Source organism: Equus asinus, chromosome 10 (assembly GCF_041296235.1).
Source record: "Equus asinus isolate D_3611 breed Donkey chromosome 10, EquAss-T2T_v2, whole genome shotgun sequence".
NCBI lineage: Eukaryota > Metazoa > Chordata > Mammalia > Perissodactyla > Equidae > Equus > Equus asinus.
The window spans coordinates 52,461,096-52,482,216 of NC_091799.1; the positions used below are offsets into that span (position 1 = coordinate 52,461,096).

General features: G+C 40.5%; 1 pseudogene; it reads right to left on the reverse strand.

The window, feature by feature from the left end:
- Positions 1-658: 658 nt before the first annotated feature.
- On the reverse strand, positions 659-15,487 carry LOC123289575 (olfactory receptor 10H3-like; annotated as a pseudogene).
- Positions 15,488-21,121: the final 5,634 nt, after the last annotated feature.

Below are 21,121 nucleotides of genomic sequence, written 5' to 3' on the forward strand. Positions count from 1 at the left end.
GACTCTATTCCTACTGATCTGCTCTCTCTCTCTCTTTCCTTCTCTCTCGGTCTCTCTCTGTATTGATTCTGATTCCTTTACTCAACTTGGCTCAATGTAAGAAAACTCTCGTAGAATCCATCCCTCCCACAGGCAGTGAGGAACTGCAAACCGTAACCCATTTTCTCAGAGACACATACTTTATTATCTTGTGCACATTTTTAATAATTTAAAAGACAATAATAAAACACTAGATACAATGCCTGATACAGAGAAAAGGTCCAATACTGGTGGCATTTATTATTATTATTATTATTGTTTATTCTTACTTGGTGGGGGAAAATAAAGTATTTTCTTGCTTGTCCATTCAAGAAGGGCCAAGTGCATCAGTATCCAGACACATCCACGTGATGCCACTCACCTACCTACAGAGAGATAACTCAGTCTTGGCTCAGATAATGAGGTGGAGTTCATCACTCTGGTTTATAAACAAGGGATCACGATTGCTTAGGCCTAGTCAAGAGTAGGACAAGCAAACTGAGGAGAAACAAATCGATAGCTTCATCGACATCCTATGGGGTGTATGTATTTTCATACACCTGAGCCCTTACAACAGCCTTATGGGGACAGATCATTATCTTAGCCCTTCTATCATAGTTCCTCACCCCCAAACTGTTTGTCAGGAGCTCACAAGACAGACTTTTCTGCAGACGCATTTTTTTATGGCATTCTTCAGCTCCCTATTCCTGAGGCTGAAAATGATTGGGCTAAGAAAGGGCGTGAAGACTGTATAGGTGGTGGCCATCAGGGTGTTACTGTCCATAGAATGAGGGCCCTTGGGCTTGAGGTAGATGATGGAGGCAAAACCGTAGTGCACGACCACCACAGTGAGGTGGGACACACATGTGGAGAAGGTCTTGTGCCGGCCCTCAGCAGAGGGGATCCTCAAGATGGCGGCCACAGTGAAGACATAGGAGAGGAAGATGAGGAACAAACAGCCCAACAGAGCCGTGACACACACCAGGATCACACCCAAGGTGACAGAGGATGTCTCCCTCCCACAGGACAACTTCAAGAGGGGAAGCACGTGGCAGGCAAAATGGTAGATCATATTAGACCCACAGAAGTTGAGGTGAAAAACTATCAAAGTCACCATCATCCCCATGACTGAGCCACCAGCCCAGGACCAGAACACGAGACTCGCACAGCCTTGGGTGCCCATGAGCACATTGTAGCTCACAGGGTGACAAATGGCCATGTAGCGGTCATAGCCCATGATCATGAGCAGGAAGGAGTGGGTGAAGCCAAACGTGAAGGAGAAGAACATCTGGCTGGCACAGGCCACAAAGGTGATGGAGTGATGGGTGGAGAGCATGTCCACCAGCATGCGAGGGCTGAAGGCACAGTGAACAGAATCTCAGAGATGGAGGGCACACAGGAAGAGGTACATGGGCGTGTGGAGGCTGCGCTCGCTCCAGATGGTGGCCATGATGAGCAGGTTCCCCAGCAGTGTGAACAGGTACATCAGCAGGTACAGGAAGAAGAAGATGGGCAGGAGATGCTGGGGGAAGGTGGAGAAGCCAAGGAGGATGAATTCAGTCACCGTGCTCCAGTTCTGACCAGTCAAAGATGCTGCATGTGTTCAGATCAGAAACAGAATGAAGCAGGTGATTAAAACATAAACTCGAACTGAGATTTGATGGCAATTTAAGAACTTTATACTGTTGAACAATTGGCTTAACTTTTCTGGGTCTCACAATCTTCATACATAGCAAGGAGTAAATCATAATAGTCCTTACCATCAACACAGGGATAAAGATAGAATGAGATCAGCATAATACATGCGTAAGACATAGTGTGACTACTGGGTTTTACTAGCAGTCACTAAAAGAAATAAAAGATCCCATATTGTAATTATTAAAGACAAGCAGAATTGGTCAGAGTTGTATTCTCTCGAATGTTGTGCCTGTTTGGAAAACATATATTTGGGTCTTGGGCTTAAAAAAATCTTTTTTCTCTCAGAATCTTTTTCTTTTAACTGATTAACTCATTTATGCTTGTTTTAATACTATTTTATTGGTACGTATATCTGCCATCTTATTTTGTATTTGTCTTTGCTCTTCTGAAGGAACGGAATAGACTGTAAAGAGAAGGATGGATGACTATATGCCAGGCAAATATACTAAGTGAAAGTTGATTCAGCAATCTTGATAACAGACAAAATGGATTTAAGGAAACAAGAATCATAATGTCTCCATTATGACTAGTCACTAAAAGGAACCAGGAAACCTGGAGAAATGGTCTGATTACGAAAGAAAGCCTAGGACGTGTCCGCCATTGTGAATTGGAACTTTCCTTGAGTAATGGGCTAATGTTAAGAGGATACAGGAACCAGGTTGAAAATGTGCCCATTGGCCAAAGCTGATCATGAAAGAATGATCGTTGTACAGAGGATGGAGGGTCAAACTACATGGTACCATGGGGAGTCAATCAGACAAATTCAGAAGGCAGAACCTTCCACAGAAACTGGTCTGGTCTCATCACTGAACCAGGTGATGAAAAGGATGAAGAGAAATTCTAGTGACGTAACAAGAAGATGCAATAAACTGTGCTAGATTGGGTCCTGATGTAGATAAACCATCTACAACATAAAGCATTTTTATGGCAACAGAGAAAACTTTGATCATGGTATGAATGAATGGTTAGATGTGAAAATATTAAGAAATTATTATTATTAAATCATTAAGCATATTCTTGTTATTTTGGGTGGGAAGCAAAATATTCTCAGTATTTACATGCATGCTAAAATTCAACAATTACACACATACACCAAGTGATAAAGAAATGATATTTTATAAATGTTAGAACATCTTAGTGAGCAGCATAAATATCATTAATCTATGAAGCAATACATCCTGGAATATTAGGTAATAATTAAACAACACAACATCAATGAAAGAGATATAAATAGAAACAGCTAAATCAATAATAGATAGATAAATTATAGTTAGATATTTTAACAGATTTTAGAAATGCGATTTGTGGATTATTAGCAAGAATGCAATTAATAATATTGAGACATTAGCTATTGGGTATATTTAGACTCTTCCAAAAAAGTGATTAAACATTGTTTTCAAACACAGAGAGGACTTTTACAAAAATCGACGCTATTAGGACATAAACACATTGCCCATCATTGGCAAAGTTAAATATTATTTAGATTGTAATACACTAACAATAGAAATTATGGAGAAGGAATAGCTTTCCAAATCTCTTCTGTTTGGAAGCTAAATTTACTGTTAAATAATCTAATGTTTCGACAGTAAATCAAAAAAATTCAGAAATACCTTAATTAAATAAATTAAGCATTGAATGTCAAATTTTTAATCCAAAATAGTCTTATTTCGGAAATATACACCTTTAAATATATTTATCAGGAAATGAAATCAAGAAAATATCATGCTAATAAAACGAATATCAGGTTATTGGAAAAAATTAGTTAGATAGAAAAAAGGAGAAGATGCCAGTAACAAAACACAAAATTAACACTGGGAAATAACAAAAATAATGGATATTTTTAAAATGACTAAAAATATAATGTGACAAATTTGAATCTATAGATGAAATAAATAAATTCTTAGAAAATATACAATTCCAAAACTGGTGCAGGAAAAACTAGGGGCCCTGGATGTGGAAATAAGTTTTAAAGAAGTTGAGAAGTTTTGTCAAGGACTGTCCCTGCCTAATACCGTTGGCCCCAGTGAGTTTGCAGGTGAGCTCTCCTAAACTATAAGGAACAACCTGAACCTTATACACGTTCTTCAAAAAACAGAAAAATATGTATATAATTGACTGCACTCATTTCCTCAGGTTAATGCAATCTCGATTCTAAAGCCAGGTAGAATGTTTGTAAGAGCAGACATTTGCGTTTCCCCTATCCGTATGGATTTTAAAATCCATCATAAGACATAACCTAGTCAAATGCAACGGTTTATGAAAAACAGTATATTGTGATCAAGTGGTGTGGCAAGATCCCATGAACGAGAAGGATGGTTGGACATCAGAAAACTTGTCATGTGACTCATCATATAAATAAAGTAAAAAAGAAAACTCATATAATTATTTCAATCAGCCAGGATGATTGTAAAATTCAACTCCTATTCATGGTTTTATGAAAAGTCTCTTCACTGCATGAAATCGAAGGGGTCTTTCTTAGCTAGATAAGGAATACGTACTACAAAATTAGCAAATCCTGTACTAAACGGGGAAACTAGATGCAGTGTCTTAGGATCAGGCACAGGCCCCGGCTACTCACTGTCTCTGCTGTTCTTCAGCATGGAACTGGCCATCATGGGCTGGGCTGTAAGGAGAGGAAAAGAAGGGGCGTCAGGATGGGAAGGGAAGAAACGTGGTCGTCTACCCGGAGAAGATCCAAGCGTCAGGACGGGATACAGAAAACAACAGGAGGACACAACGCAGCCAAAGGTGAATCTGTTTACAAAACTCAGAGTGTTCCTCATGTTGTCACCAGGCATATTCAATCAAATATAGAATTTAAGTAAGAAGTGTGGTGACATTTCCCATAGTGACACAAACTATGAAGAAACAGCTCTCAAGCATTTTGGTCTCAGGATTCCTTTACATTGAACAGGCAGAGGCCTTCAAGGACTCTATCAATTTTTATCATATTAGATGTTAAAGCTGAGAATCTTTAAAAATATTTAGTGATTAGTATATTTAAAAGAATGATAATACAGCACTTCATGTTAATCCAAGTAACATGTTGTTAGGAAAGTAATTACATTTCTCAAAACACAAGTAGTGAGGAGAGTGGCCTGGTTTTACATTTTTGCAAATACACCTAATGTCTGACTTGAGGGGAGACAAGCTGGCACTCGCATCTGCATCTTCATCAGTCTGTGGCACACACTGTTTTAGTTGAAGCATATGGCAAACACATCCCCACATGCAGTTGGAAAACTGAGGACCTCATGGACCCCAGGGTTCCTCGTATGGCACTTTGAAATCCTCTGTTACAAGATATCTAATAATTAACCCAAAACATGCAACACCTCCAAAGAGAGAAATTTTAACCACTAATAAAAATGTAGATGATTTGAATACATGGAATCCCGTCTACACTCTTGGAGGGGATGAGCTTGTATGGTTATGATGTCAGTTCTCCTCCTAATTATATCATTGGTGAAATTGCATTTCCAATTCCCATGAATCGACTATCAATTTAACATTATGCTAAATTTCCTTCTGAAAAGTAAAACTCAGTGCAAAGCTATACTAATTTTCTAAAAATACAGTAAACAGCAGAGATAAGCCGTCCTAGGTATTGAAGCACATTATGGAGTCAGAGTCATTTTGAACAATGTGAATCTGGAACATACAATGACGCTGATTAAATTGATTGAATTTCTCAAAGAAATATGCCTGAATTATCAAAATCTAATCTACGATAAAGGTGGCAGCAGAAACCAAATGGAAACGATGGATTTTTACTAGTTTATGGTGGGAAAACTGATCGTTTTGTGAAGCAAAGTAAATCAGATTTTTCTGCCGAAGACCACATCCAGAGATGTAATGCACGTGGGTCAAGACATAAATATGAAATATGAACTATAAAGTTAACAGGAGAAAGTTTAGAAAAACAATTTTGTTGATGTAGCAGTGGAAAAGGATTTCTTAAGAAAAACTCTAAAAGCACAAATGATAGATGATACTAAAATGATATGCCACACCCACATTAAGGATTTATGTTCACTGAAAGAGACTTTTGATAAAGTTGACAGGCAGATGGAGAGTTGGGAAAAATCATTTGCATTGCCTGAAGCTGACAAGGGCACACCATCTAGCATAAACGTGAAATCATTATATCAGGAAGAAGTAGGAACCTCAATACAGAAATGAGCAAGGGTAATGAGCAAATATTTCACAAAAGGAGTTGTCAAGGCATATATAAGTATGCTTGAAAAAGGGAAGAAAAGAGCAAGAAAGAGAGAGAAAGAAAGAAACAGGGATGGAATTTCAAGGTATACTTATCCAATTCCCCAAAAGAGAGAGTGTCCAGTGTTGACGGGCTACGGGAAGAAAGAACCTGTAACACTGCTGGTGGGATGTAGAATGATGAAAATTAAGAATAGACATGCTCAGTACCCCTGTCACTTTGCTCCTGAGTACCTATCTCATTTCTTACACCTATTTATAAGGGAACATGTAAGAGGATGTTCCTTGCTGCGCTGCTTTAGCGGGGGAATGGGACAAGCCTGCGTGTCCACAACTGGGGAGAGGGCAGGTAAGATGTGTTGGATGCAAACCCTGGAGCCCCAGGCAGGAACTAGATATACACAGAGCAGGGTGAATGAGTCTTTAATATAATATTGAGTGAATAAAGCAACACAGGAAAAACTCTCTGGCATAATTCCATTTGGGCACATTAAGGACATAGCACATGAAACTATTCTGTATGATGCTGTAACAGCGCATACATGTCATTATTCCTCTGTCAAAACACATAGGACCTGGGGCCGGCCCCGTGAATGAGTGGCTGTTCTCGCACTCCATTTCAGCAGCCCAGGGTTTCACTGGTTCGGATCCTGGGCACAAACATGGCCCTGCTCATCAGGGCATGTTGAGGAGGGGAACCACACTGCATAACCAGAGGCTCTTGCAACTAGAATATACAACTATGTACTGGGGGGCTTTTGAGAGGAGAAGAAAAAAAAAGATAGGCAACAGTTGTTAGCTCAGATGCCAATATTTGAAAAAGAAAAAACCCATAGAATGAACAACACAAGAAAGAAATCTACTGAAAAATATGGATTTTAATTAATAATAATGTATCCACATTGATTCAATGAAAGGAAAAATGGACCACACTATTACAGGATTGTACAACGTTTAGCAGCTTCCCCGGCCCCAGTCCACCAAGGCCAGTAGCATCCCCTCCCTCCCCGTGAGTGAAACAACCAAACGTGTCTCCAGACATGTACAAATAATCCGTAGGGGTCAGAATCACCCAAAAATGACAAGGGTGACCTAGGAGCTACAAAGGGCATCTAGGCTGGGTGAGAAGCAGGGATCCAGAATAGGTAACCCAAGAAGATCCCTCCCAAGGCTAAAATTCTCTTTTAAGATGCTTTTTCCTGGCCCTGACCCCACGTCCAGCCCTAGGCAGCACTCCCCACAGCTGTCTGATACTGCCCCCCTACACTCGCAGTCCTGGTCCTCCTCAGCCTGGGCTGCCTCTCCCATGAAGCCACCAGCAGGGGAGGGCAGAAGAAGCTCTCCTGCTTGATGCTGTGAGCAGCACACACAGCCAGGTGTGGGTCAGGCCTCGGGGCTCCTCCGGCTGATGCCGTGTGCTTTATCCCTGCTGCAGCCTTCCCAGCAGGCTGCTCCCCAGGGCCTCTCCAGGATACCAACCTAGAGGATCTGTCCACAGGGTCTGGAGAGGCCAGGAGGGACCTCAGTGGGCCTTTGGGGCCCTGCAGCCTGCACTGAACCTCCAGCTCTGCACACACAGCAAGGGCCCCCTGCCATGTCTCTCTGCCCAGAGAGGCCCCAGCCCCAGCTGAGGGCTGAGGAGCTCCCAGTCTTGGGGAGACAGGGCTGCGTACAGATGCCTCAACTCCTTGGGGGTCTGGCTAGAGTCAGAGGGAAGGTGGGAGCTGGAGGAACCAGAGTTGGAATCCAGGGCTGTGCCTTGGGTGAGGACAGCTGAGGCTTCCCAGGATAAGGGCAATTTGGAGCTGGTCTTGGAGAGAGGATTCTCTTGGGCAATAGGTGTGCTCAGTGTCTTCTGGACAAAGCAGCAGCCCCGCCTCTGTTCTCGGTCAGGTTCTAGCCTGTCCCTGCAGTCCTGCCATCCAAGCCAGACAGTCTGACATGAGCACATGGCTCCCTGTGATATACGAAAACGTAAATGTTTGGTCTCAGCTCTTTGTCCCTGGTTCTTGACACTCAGCTCCTAAATTCCTTGGAATCACAGGAGTGATGAGTGTCTTCCATGCTGACGAGATGACTGACGGATGGGAGCCCATGGGTAGCTTCAGGATGAGGGCAGCACCTGAGATACCCAGGCAGATTCAGACTTGGAACTTTCAGCCCCACACCCAGGACCTCTGGGGAGGGGAGAGGGGCTGGAGGTCGAGCTCATCACCAATGCCACATGATTCGATCAATCATGCCTGGGTAGTGAGCTCCCCACAAGTCTCCCTAGACCCCAGGATTCGGAGAGCTTCTGGGTTGTGAGCACATTGAGGCGCTGGGAGGGTGGTGCACCTGGAGAGGGCAGGGGAGTTCCATGCCCCTTCCCACATACCTTGCCCTAAGCATCTCTTCTGACTGGCTATTCCTGAGTGGTTTCCTCTACAATAAACTGGCAACAGTAACTAAACCGCTTTCCTGACTTCTGTGAATCATTCTAGCAAAGTGTCCAACCTCAACAGGGAGGGTTATGGGAACCCCATTCTGTGAAACCAAGTCAGACAGCAGTGTGGGTACCCTGGGCCCCCAATACCTGCCACTGGTGTCTCAAGGGGGCTGTCTTGTGGGACTGAGCCCTTAAACCTGTGGAGTCAGTGCTAAAACCTGGCAGAGCAACCCCTTCACATCAGGCCAATGACAGGGAAGCCACAGCCAAGCAGGTGGGAAAGACTGAGACACAACCTCCCCACACACTTCTCTCTGCTGTGTAGCAGCCCAAACCAGGAGTGAACTCAAACCTGGAGCTTCTCTCTGAGGAGCGAAGGATTTTCATCCCACATCAGGCACCCAAGCCCTTCAGACCAGCACCTGAGAGATGAGCCCCTAAAACCTCTGGCTTGAAGACCAATGTGGCTCATGCTCACTAGACTCATGGGGCTGATGTGAACTGAGGATCTGCTCTTGAAGGGCCTGTGTGCAGACTCGCAGGCTCCAGGGCCCAGTGCAGAAGCAGCCCTTTGAGAAGTGCCCATCCTTTATGTGAAAGAGACTCATTTCCTAATGTGAACGCGTTGGTCTGAGGGGCGGGGGCCTCTAGGATGCTCTCGGGTCAGAGGCTAGCGTGTGCCATCTTCTTCTTCCTGCTCTCCTCTGCCTCACCAAAGCTGGTGGCTGCAATCTTTTTTGACTTTTCATTTCCCTTTTTTTCTTTTCTTTTTCATTTTTTCTTCCTTCTTTCCCCCTTCCATCAGCAAGTGCTGTCTTTGCACTCTATGTCTGCCATGCTCCCGAGCATCCATAGCTCCCAGACGGGGGCTTCTACACACATCTCATGCTCTGGTTTTTATGCCTGGAGCCTTGGTTTTATTCAGCTGCCCGGGGGATACCCCTTGATTTCCTGGCTCTGGTGGCCAGGGAACTTGCATTCCTGGGTCCCGCAAGACTGTAACAATAGGAGAGACAGTTCTCGGCAGACTACCACCCCCAGGACACTGCACAGACAGCAGAGTGAAAGCACAAAGCCTTTCTGTGAAAGAGGCCTCCTTGCTCGTCCTGGAACTTCAGTCTGCGAGGCAGTCTTCAGGTCTGGCAAACATCTAGAGGCCACGTAAGTGCCCTCATGGAACATGGGCTGGGGATGCCATCATTGAACTCTCCCTCAATCTTGCTAAATCTCACCAGTATCTCCCAGAAAGAAGCTTGTACACTCATCTAGACCCTCAGGTTGTGGGACTGCTGCCCAGGGGACGCCTCCAGACTGACTGGCTCTGGGTGCCAGTGGGGCTTACGCTTGTAGTCCCACAGGAATGTACACATTTGCATTCTTTAGAAGCTGCTGCCTGGTGGTCTGGTTTCCAATCAGCCTGAGTCTAGGCACTGGCTGAGATGCTCCCCTTTGGGACAGTGACTGGTCTTGGCACACCCTCAACTCCTGGGACCTATTAAAAATCAAATAGGCTTCCTAGACAATAACAAAGGTCTGAGAGACAACCTAGAGCTAGAAGCTGGGGCAGAGTTGAACATCTCCTACATGAGGCCAACCTTCAAGACTGGGAGAGGTGGCTGTTTCATGTAATGCTTAGAAACCAGCACAGAGAGTTAAGCAAAATGAAGGGAAAAAGGAATATGTCCCAAACCAAGAAAAAAGCAAAATCTCAGAAAAATACCTTAATGAAATGGAGATAAATAATTTCCATAATAAAGAGTTCAAAGTAAAAATCATAAAGATGCTCACTGAATTTGGGAGGAGAATGCATGAAAACAGTGGGAACATCAACGAAGACAGAAAATATAAGAAAGTTCCAAGCAGAAGTCACAGAACTGAAGAATACAATAATTGCACTAAAAATACACGAGGAGGATTCGATAGCAGACTAGGTGAAGCAGAAGACAGGATCAGCGAACTTGAAGACAGGGCACTGGAACTCTCCCAACCAAGCAGCAAGAAGAAAAAAGAATGAAAAATGTGAGGATAGCTAAGGGATTTATGGGACAACATTAAGCAGACTAATGCAGAAAGCATAGGAGCCCCAGAAGGAGAAGAGAAAGGTTAGGAAATTTATTTGAGGAAATAATGGCTGACAACTTCCCTAACCAGGGGAAGGAAACAAACATCCAGATCAAGGAAGCCCAGAGAGTTCCAAATAAGATGACCCTAAAGAGACCACACCAAGAGACCTTATATCAAAATGTCAAAAATTAAAGACAGAGAGACTCCTAAAAGCAGCAGGAGAAACACAACTTGGTATATAAAAGGGAACTTCATAAGACATAAAAAGATCAGTCGATTTTTTAGCAGAAACTTTGCAGGCCATAAGGAAGTGGCACACTATATTCAAAGTGCTTAAAGAAGAAATTTCCGACCAAGAATATTCTATGCAGCAAATTTATAATTCAGAATTGAAGGAGAGAGAAAGAGTTTTCCAGACAAGCAAAAACTAAAGGAGTCCACCAGCACTGTACCAGCCTTAGAAGAAAGGTAAAAGGATTTCTTTAAGCTGAAAAGAAAGCACAATAATTAGTAACAAGAAAACATGTGAAAGTGTAAATCTCACTGTGTAAAGGTAAATATATACTAAAGGCAGTAGATTAATCATGTACATGGAGTTTAAAAGACAAAAGTAGTAAATATAATTGTAACCACAATAATTAGTTAAGGAACACACAAGATGAAAAGATGTAAAAGGTGACATCAAAAACATACAACATGGGGGGGGGGAGTAAAAGTGCAAAGTTTCAGAATGCATTCAAAATTAAGGCATTAACTTAAAATAGACTGTTATAAATATAAGTGGTCATATGTAAGCCTCATGGTAACCCACCAAGGATAAACCTATAGTAGATACATAAGAGATCATGAGAAAGTAATCTAGGCATAAAACTAAATAAAGTCATCAAACTACCAAGGAAGAAAGCAAGACAAGAAGAAAAGAACACAGAAATTACAAAATCACCAGAAAACAAAGAGAAGAAGAAAGGAACATAGGACCTCCAAAATGGCCAGAGAACAGTTAACAAAATGGCAATAAGTACATATCTATCTGTAATTACTTTAAAGGTAAGTGCACTAAATTCTCCAATCAAAAGTCATAGAGTGGCTGAATAGATTAAAAAAAACAAGACCTAGGTATATGCTGCCTACAAGAGACTAACTTCAGATGTAAGAAGACACAAAGATTGAAAGTGAAGGGATAAAAGAAGATTTTCCACGCAAATGGGAACCAAAAGAAAGGACAAAATAGACTTTAAAACAAAGACTATAATAAGAGACAAAAAGGGCACTAAATAATGATAAAGGAGTCAATCCAACCAAAGGCTGTAACATTTATAAATATTTACGCACCCAATATAGGAGCATCTGAATATATAAAGCATATACTAATGGCCTAAAGGGAGAAATAGACAGTAGTACAATAACAGCAGGGGACTTTAATATAACACTTACATCAATGGATAGATCACTTAGACAGAAAATCAATAAGAAAACATCTGCTTTAAGCGACACTTTAGACGAGATGGACTTAGACAGATACAGAACATTCCATTCAAAAGCAACAGAGCACACATTCTTCTCAAGAGCACGTAGAACATTCTCCAGGACAGATCATATGTTAGGCCACAAAACAGGTCTTAACCAATTTGAGAAGACTGAAGTCACATCAAGCATCGTTTCCAATCATGACAGTATGAAACTAGAAATCAATTACAAGGAGGAAATTGAAAAACTCACAAATATGTGGAGACTAAATGATATGATACTGAACAACAAATGGGTCAACAAAGAGTTCAAAAACACCTTGAGAAAAATGAAAATGGCAATACAACATACCAAAACTTATGAGATGCATGAAAAGCAGTTCTAAGAGGGAAGTACCTAGCAAGAAATGCCTACCTCCGAAAACAAGAAAAATAACAAATATACGACCTAACTTTACAAGTCAAGAAACTAGAAAAAGAAGAACAAAGCCCAAAGTTAGTAGAAGGAAGGAAGTAAAGATTAGAGCAGAAATAAATGAAATAGTGAGTAAAAAGACAATGGAAAAAGTCAATGAAACTAAGAGCTGATTCTTTGAAAAGATAAACAAAATTGACAGACCTTTAGCTATACTCACCATGAAAAAAAGAGAGAAAACTCAAATAAATGAAATAAAAAATGAAAGAGATGATGTTACAACTGATACCACAGAAATACAAAAGGTCATAAGAGACTGCTATGAACAATTATATGCCAACAAATTGGACAACCTAGAAGAAGTGGATAAATTCCCAGAAATATACAACTTACCAAGACTGAATCATGAAGAAACAGAAAATCTGAACAGACTGATTACTAGTAAGGATATTGAATCAGTAATAATAATAATAATAAAAACTCCAAACATACAAAAGCCCAGGGCCAGATGGCGTCACTGGGGAATTCTACCAAATACTCAAAGAAGAATTAATAACAGTCCTTCTCAAATTCTTTCAAAATATAGAAGAGGAAGGAACTCTTCCAACCTCATTTTACAAGGCCAGGATTATCATGATACCAAAACCAGACAAGGATGTCACAAGAAAAGAAAATTAAAGGCCAATATCCCTGATGAACATAGATGCATAAATCCTCAACAAAATACTAGCAAACTGACTTCAACAATACATTAAAAAGACAATACACCATGATCAAGTGGAATTTGTTCCAGGGATGCAAGGATGATTCAACATCCACAAATCACTCAATGTGATGCACCACATTAACACAAGGGAGGATAAAAATCTTATGATCTCAGTAGATAGAGAAAAAGCATTTGAAAAAATTCAACATCCATGGTAAAAACTCTCAACAAAGCGAGTATAGAGGAAGCATATCTCACACATCTAAGCCCACAGCTAACGTCACACTCAACAGAGAAAAGCTGAAAGCTATCCCTCTAGGATCAGGAAGGACAAAGACGCCCACTCTTACCACTTTTACTCAAGTCCTGGCCAGAGAAATTAGGCAAGAAAAATTAGTAAATAAAAGGCATCCAGATTGGAAAGCAAGAAGCAAATCTACTATTTGCAGATGACATGATATTCTCTATAAAAAACCCTAAAGACTCTCAAAAAAGTGTTAGAACTAATAAATTCAGTAAGGTTGCAGGATATGAAATCAATACACCAAAATCTGTTGTGTTTCTATATACTCATAATGAAATATAAGAAAGAGAAATTAAGAAAACAATCCCATTTACAATTGCATCCAAAAGAATAAAATACTTAGGAGTAAATTTAACCAAAGAGGGGAGAGATCTACACACTGATAACTATAAAGCACTGACAGAAGAAATTGAAGATGACACAAATAAGTGGAAAGATATTCGATCCTCATAGAGTGGAAAAATTAATATTGTTAAAAGTCCATAATCCCCAAAGTGATCTACAGATTCAGTGCAATGCTAATCAAAATTCCAAAAGCATCTTTCACAGAAATAGAAAAAACCATCCTAAAATTCATTTGGAACCAGGAAAGACCCAAAACAGCCAAAGAAATCTTGGGAAAGAGGAACAAAGCTGGAGCCATGACACTGCCTGATTTCAGATTATACTACAAAGCTACAGTATCCCAAACAGAATGGTACCCTAAAAAAACAGACACATAGACCAGTGGAACAGAATACACAGCCCAGAAATAATCCCATGCATTTATAGTCAAGGGATCTTCAACAAAGGCACCAAGAACACACAATGGGGAAAGAATAGCCTCTCAGTAACTGGTGTTGGGAAAACTGAATAGCCACATGTGGAAGAAGGAAATTGGACCCTTATCTTACACCTACACAAAAATAAACTCAGAAGTGATTAAAGACTTCAATGTAAGCCCTGCAACTGTAAAACTAGTAGAAGAAAACATAGTGAAAAAGCTTCTTGCCATTATCCGGGCAATGACATTTTGGATACAACATCAAAAGTACAGGCAGCCAAAAAAACAGACAAGTGGGATTCATCCAACTTCTGTTAAAAAAAAAAAAAACAAACCTTCTGTACAGAAAAGGAAACAAGGACCAGTGAAGAGACACCCTATGGAATGGGAGAAAATAGTTTCCAACCACATACCTGATAAGCAGTTAATGTCCAAAATATGTTAGGAACTCAAGCAAATAACTATCAAGCAAACCAATAACCTAACTAAAAAATGGGCAAAGGACCTGAATAGACAGTTCTCAAAAGAAGATATGCAAATGGCCAACAAGTACATGAAAATGTGTTCAATATCACTAATCATCAGAGAAATGCAAATCAAAACCACAATGAGATATCATCTCACACTGTTAGGACAGCTATTAGCAAAAAGGCAAAAGGTAACAAATGTTGAGGTGGATGTGGAGAAAAGGAAACCCTTGTGAACTGTTGGTGGAATGTAAATTCTTACAGGCCCTGTGGCAAGCAGTATGGAGTTTCCTCAAAAAACTAAAAATAGAACTAGCATACGATCCCATTTCTGGGTACATTTCCAAAGGAGATGGAATCAGTGTCTCACGGGGATACCCGCACCCCACGTCCACTGCGGCACCATGCACAGCAACTGACACACAGAAACAACCCAAGTGTCTGCTGACAGGTGAACAGATACAGAGCCTGCAACACACACACACACACACACACACACTGCAATGTTGTTCAGCCATAAGAAGAAGGAAATCTTGTCATTTGCAGCAACATGGATGAACCTGGAGGACACTATACTAAGTGAAATAAGCCTGGCACAGAAGGAAAAAACTGATTTCGCTTATATGTGGAATGTTTAAAAAATCAAATATGTAGAAGCAGAGTAGAATGCTGGTTCCCAGGGGCAGAGAGGCGGTGGAAATGGGGAGATGCTAGTCAAAGGGCACAAAATCCTAGTTACGGAAGATGACAAGTCTAGAGATCTAAGGCACAGCATGATGACTATAGTTAATAACGCTGTATTCAATAGTGGAAATTTGACTTTCATTTCCTTCAGCTGTACAGTGGAAGTAATTATAATAACCACCTCCCACAATGTTCTCAGGATTGAGAAGACCTTACCTGTTGCCTCCTCAGCAGGCGTAAAGTTGGCTATAGGCATTGTTGAAGGGTACCATGTTGCCCTTACACTTAAACATGGCACCTGCATCTCTGGGACCAAAGTTTTTGGTGTTTATCCTGAAGGAAGTCCCCCTCTGGTGCCTGGGATCAGCTAGGGCTGCAAATGCATTACAGAGGGGTTACTCACACCCTCAATGAGTCCTGTCCTTCCCAGTCATGGGAAGCACCTACCTCAAAAGTTTCAAAGTCCCCTTTGGTGCCTGCCATCTGTCCAGGCCAGCTCTGGTCCTTAGATATCCTCCTTGGGCCACCCTTGGCCCACAACTCCACACACGGGGTTGACTTGAAGCCACAAGTAGCTCTGAGATTTGCATCTGTGCCCCGTTGACATGACATTTCTTTCAAGGGTTTGACTGTGATTTGGCAGCCAAGGTGCTAATGAGGTGATTTGGGGGTTCACTGGACACGAACACAGGCTGAAGTCAAGCCTCTAGCATACATATGGAGTAACGCCAACCCAGGGGTATGAGTTGTGTGTGGACTCATGCATCTGCTTTTCGGTGTTCATTTTCAAGTGCCATCTTTAGTCTACACTATTCAAAGGGGGAAGGGATGGTGACAGGAGTCTTCTTCCTTGTTCACTCTCTGATGCTGGGCCCTAGTATGATCACCCACAGGTCAGCTCCAGGAGCCACACCATTTATCTGCCCCATCTCCAAGGACAGCCATGTCTCTATCCTTCCAGTGTTTTTGACACCCTCATTCTACAATGCCAATGGGCTCTTCTGGCAGATGTATACTCTTGCCTGCAATTGATATGATGACTTTCTGGTTTCCCATTTTGGTCTTAGGCTGTGCCAGATGAGGAGCAGATATTCTTTTCACAGTGGGAACACTCCCCTCTGCTGTTCATGTGCCCCTCACCTCTGCTTCCAGCTGGTGCTGATGTGTGAAAGGTCGACACTGAAAGAGATCATCTTCTAGGAATGAAGTGATTACATCCTTAAAAGGTCAAAGATGACATGGTTGGAAGAAGTGTTATCCTAGGCCTAGGCCATACATTTCCAAACAAAAAACAAAGTATCCTTTGAATTATCCTGCATACCCTGGTAAGCCTTCCCTGTGTGGTCATCGCTGACGAAGCCCTACAGCAACACTTGATGGAGCCACTAAGAACCAACGTTCACAGATGATGCAGTGTCCTGAGTGATGGTGTAAGAGCTACGGAGGGAGAACAGTCTATGAAAGCAAACAGAAATGGTTCCATTTGTCCATTATTCTGTTAAAGTAGTGTATCATATTTATTGGTTTGCATACTGTGAAACTTCCTAGCATCCCAGGGATCATACCACTGGCACATGGTGTATGATCCTTTTAATTTGCTGTTGAATTCAGTTTGCTAGTATTTTGTTGAGGATTTTTGCATCTCTATTCATCAGGGATATTGGCCTATTCTTTTCTTTTTTTCTTATTTTATTGCTGTAACTTTGGTTTGCAACATTATATAAATTTTAGGTGTATATTGTAATGTATTTCAAATTTTTTGTGGATTACATCACGTTCCCCAACCAAAGACTAATTACAATCCATGCCCACACACGTGTGCCCAAACTCCCCTTTCACCCTCTTCCCTCCTCACTTCCCCTCAGGTAAACACTAATCCTATCTCTGTCTCTCTGTGTTTGTTTGTTGTTGTTGCTATCTTCTACTTATGAGTGAGATCATACGGTATTTGACCTTCTCCCTCTGACTTATAATGCTTAGCATAATGCCCTCAAAGTCCGTCCATGTTGTTACCAATGGCCAGATTTCATCATTTCTTACGACTGAGTAGTATTCCATTGTGTATATATACCACATCTTCTTTATCTGTTCGTCCCTTGATGGGCATCTAGGTTTCTTCCAAGTCTGGCCTATTGTGAGTAATGCTGCGATGAATATAGGGGTGCAGATATCTTCATACGTTAGCGTTTTCACCTCTTTGGATAAATACCCAGCAGTGGAACAGCTGGATCGTATGGTAGATCCATTCTTAATTTTTTGAGGAGTCTCCATACTGTTTTCCATGGTGGCTGCACCAGTTTTCACTCCTACCAGCAGTGTATGAGGGTTCCCTTCTCTAGTATATAGAAATGCAACTGATTTTGTATGTTGATTTAGTATCCTGCAACGTTACCATATTTACTTATGATTTCTAAATGTTTTTTGGTGGATTCTTTAGTGTTTTCTATATATAAAATCATGTCATCTGTAAATAGTGACAGTTTCACTCCTTCCTTTCCAGTTTGGATCTCTTTTATTTCTTTTTCTTGCCTGATTGCTCTGGCAAGGACTTCCAATACTGTGTTAAATAAGAGTGGTGACAGGGGGCATCCTTGTCTGGTTCCTATTCTTAGAGGGATAGCTTTCAGTTTTTCTCCATTAAGAATAATATTAGCGTGGGTTTGTCACATATGGCCTTTATTATGTTGTGGTATTTTCCTTCTATCTATTTTATTTAGAGTTTTTATCACAAGTGGATGCTATATCTTGTCAAGTGTTTTCTCTGCATCTATTGAGATGATTGTGTGATTTTTATTCTTCATTTTGTTAATGTGGTGTATCACGTTAATTGATTTGTGGGTGTTGAACCATCCCTGAATGCCTGGAATAAATCCCACTTGATCATGGTATACGATCTTTTTAATGTATCAGTGTATTTGATTTGCTAGAATTTTGTTGAGGATTTTTGCACCAATGTTCACCAGTGATGTTGGCCTGTAATTTTCTTTTTTGGTGTTGTCCTTGTCTGGTTTTGGTATCAGGTGAATGTTGGCTTCATAGAGTGAGTTAGGAAGCTCCCCTTCCTCTTCAATTTTTGGAAGAGTTGGAGAAGGAGAGGTACTAAGTCTTCTTGGAATGTTTGGTGGAATTCACCAGGGACACCATCTGGTCCTGGACTTTTATTTTTGGAGAGGTTTTTGACGACTGTATCAATCTCCTTATTGGTGATTGGTCTATTCAAATTCTCTATTTCTTCTTGGTTCAAGTTGGAAGGTTGTATGAGTGTAAGAATTTGTCCGTTTCTTCTACATTATCCAGTTTGTTGGCATATAGCTTTTCGCAGTATTCTCTGATAAGCTTTTGTATTTCTTAGGTATCTGTTGTAATTTCTCCTCTTTCATTTCTGATTTTATTTATTTGAGCCGTCTCTCTTTTTTTCTTGGTGAGTCTAGCTAAAGGTTTGTCAATTTTGTTTATCTTTTCAAAGAACCAGCTCTTGATTTCACTGACTTTTTCTATTTGTTTTCTTAGTCTCTGTTTCATTTATTTCTGTTCTGATTTTTATTATTTCCATCCTTCTGCTGATTTTGGGCTTTGTTTGTTCTTCTTTTTCCAGTTCCTTTAGGTGCACTGTTAGATTGTTTATTGGGAATTGTTCTTGTTTGTTGAGGTAGGCATGAATTGCAATAAAATTTCCTCTTAGAACCACTTTTGCCATATCCCATAAATTTTGGCATATCATATTTTGGTTTTCATTTGTCTCCAGGTATTTCTCCTTCGATTTCTTCATTGGCCCAATCGTTGTTCAGTAGTATTTTGTTTAATCTCCAAATATTTGTGGCTGTTCTGATTTTTTCAGAAAAGTTGTAGTTGATTTCTAGTTTCATACCTTTGTGGTCAGAAATGATGCTTGGTATTATTTCGATCTTCTTAAATTTATTGAGACTTGTTTTATGGCCTAATATGTGATCAATCCTGGAGAATGTTCCATGAGCATTTGAAAAGAATGCATATTCTGCAGCTTTTGGATGGAATGTTCTATATGTCTCTACTAAGTCGATCTGGTCTATTGTGTTGTTTAAGGCCAAGAATTTCTTATTGATCTGCTGTTTGGATCATCTATCCATTGGTGTAAGTGAAGTGTTAAAGTCCTCCACTATTATTGTATTACTGTGTATTTCTCCTTTATGTCTGTTAATAATTGCTTTATATATTTAGGTGCTCCTATGTTGGGTGCATAGATATTTACAAGTGTTATATCCTCTTGTTGGGTTGTTCCTTTCATCATTATGTAGTGCCTTCCTTTGTTTCTTGTTACAATGTTTGTTTTAAAGTCTATTTTGTCTGATGTAAGTATTGCTACCCCAGTTTCCTTTTCTTTGACATTTGCATGGAGTATCTTTTTCCATTCCTTAACTTTCAGTTTGTGAGTGTCTTTAGGTCTGAAGTGTGTCTCTTGTATGCAGCATATATACGGGTCTTGTTTTTTTCTTATCCAATTGGCCACCCTTTTGATTGGAGCATTTATTCAGTTCATATTTAAAGTAGCTATTGATAAATATGCATTTATTGCTATCTTGTTACTTTTTTCTGGGCATTTTAGTATTTCTTCTATGTTTCTCTCTTCTCTTATGGTTTGATGCCTTTGCTTAGTAGTATGTTTGGCTTCCTTTCTCTTACTTACTTGTATATTTATTATAGGTTTCTGGTTTGTGATTACCATGATGTTCATATATGATAATCTACATATATATCAATCCACATTCAGTTGATGCTGTCTTTAGTTTGACCTCTTTCTGAAAGCTCTACTCTTTTACTCCCCTCCCCCCACATTTTATGTTTTTGATATCATATCTAATCTCTTGTTTTGTGTGTGTGTGTTCTTTTCTTTTTTCCCCCAGCTTTATTGAGACATAAATGACAAATGACATTGTGTAAGTTTGAGGTGTACAATGTGTTGATTTAATACACATATATTGCAAAGTGATTAGCCCCATAGCATTAGCTAAAACCTCTGTCATGTCATATAATTACCATTTCCTTTTTAGTTTTTCTTGTTTTCTTTTTATTGAGTTAATGATAGGCTACAATCTTGTGAAATTTCAGTTGTACGTTAATGTTTGTCTTTCGTGTTGTAGGTGCACCACTTCACCCTTTGTGCCCACCCCCACCCCGCCTTTCCCCTGGTAGCCACTAATCTGTTCTCTTTGTCCACATTTTTAAATTCCTCGTATGAGTGGAGTCATACAGAGATTATCCCTCTCTAACTGGCTTATTTCACTTAACATAATTCCCTCAAGGTCCATCCATGTTGTTGCAAATGGAATGATTTTGTTCTGTTTTGCAGCTGAGTAGTATTCCATTGTATATATGTACCACATCTTCTTTATCCATTCATCTGTTGCTGGGCACTTAGGTTGCTTCCAAGTCTTGGGTATTGTAAATAATGCTGCAGTGAACATTGGGGTGCATAGGACTTTTGGAATTGCTGACTTCAAGCTCTTTGGATAGATACCCAGTAGTGGATCGTATGGTAGTTCTATGTTTAATTTTTTGCGGAATCTCCATACTGTTTTCCATAGTGGCTGCACCAGTTTGCATTCCCACAAGCAGTGCATGTGGGTTCCTTTTTCTCCACAACCTCTCCAACATTTGTTACTATTAGTTTTAGATATTTTTGTCATTCTAATGGGTGTAAGGTGATATCTTAGTGTAGTTTTGATTTGCATTTCCCTGATGATCAGCGATGATGAGCATCTTTTCATGTGCCTATTGGCCATCCATATATCTTCTTTGGAGAAATGTCTGTTCATGTCTCCAGCCCATTTTTTGATCGGATTGTTTGACTTTTTTGTTGTTGAGTTGTGATAGTTTTTTAATATACTATGGATATTAAGCCTTTGTCATATAT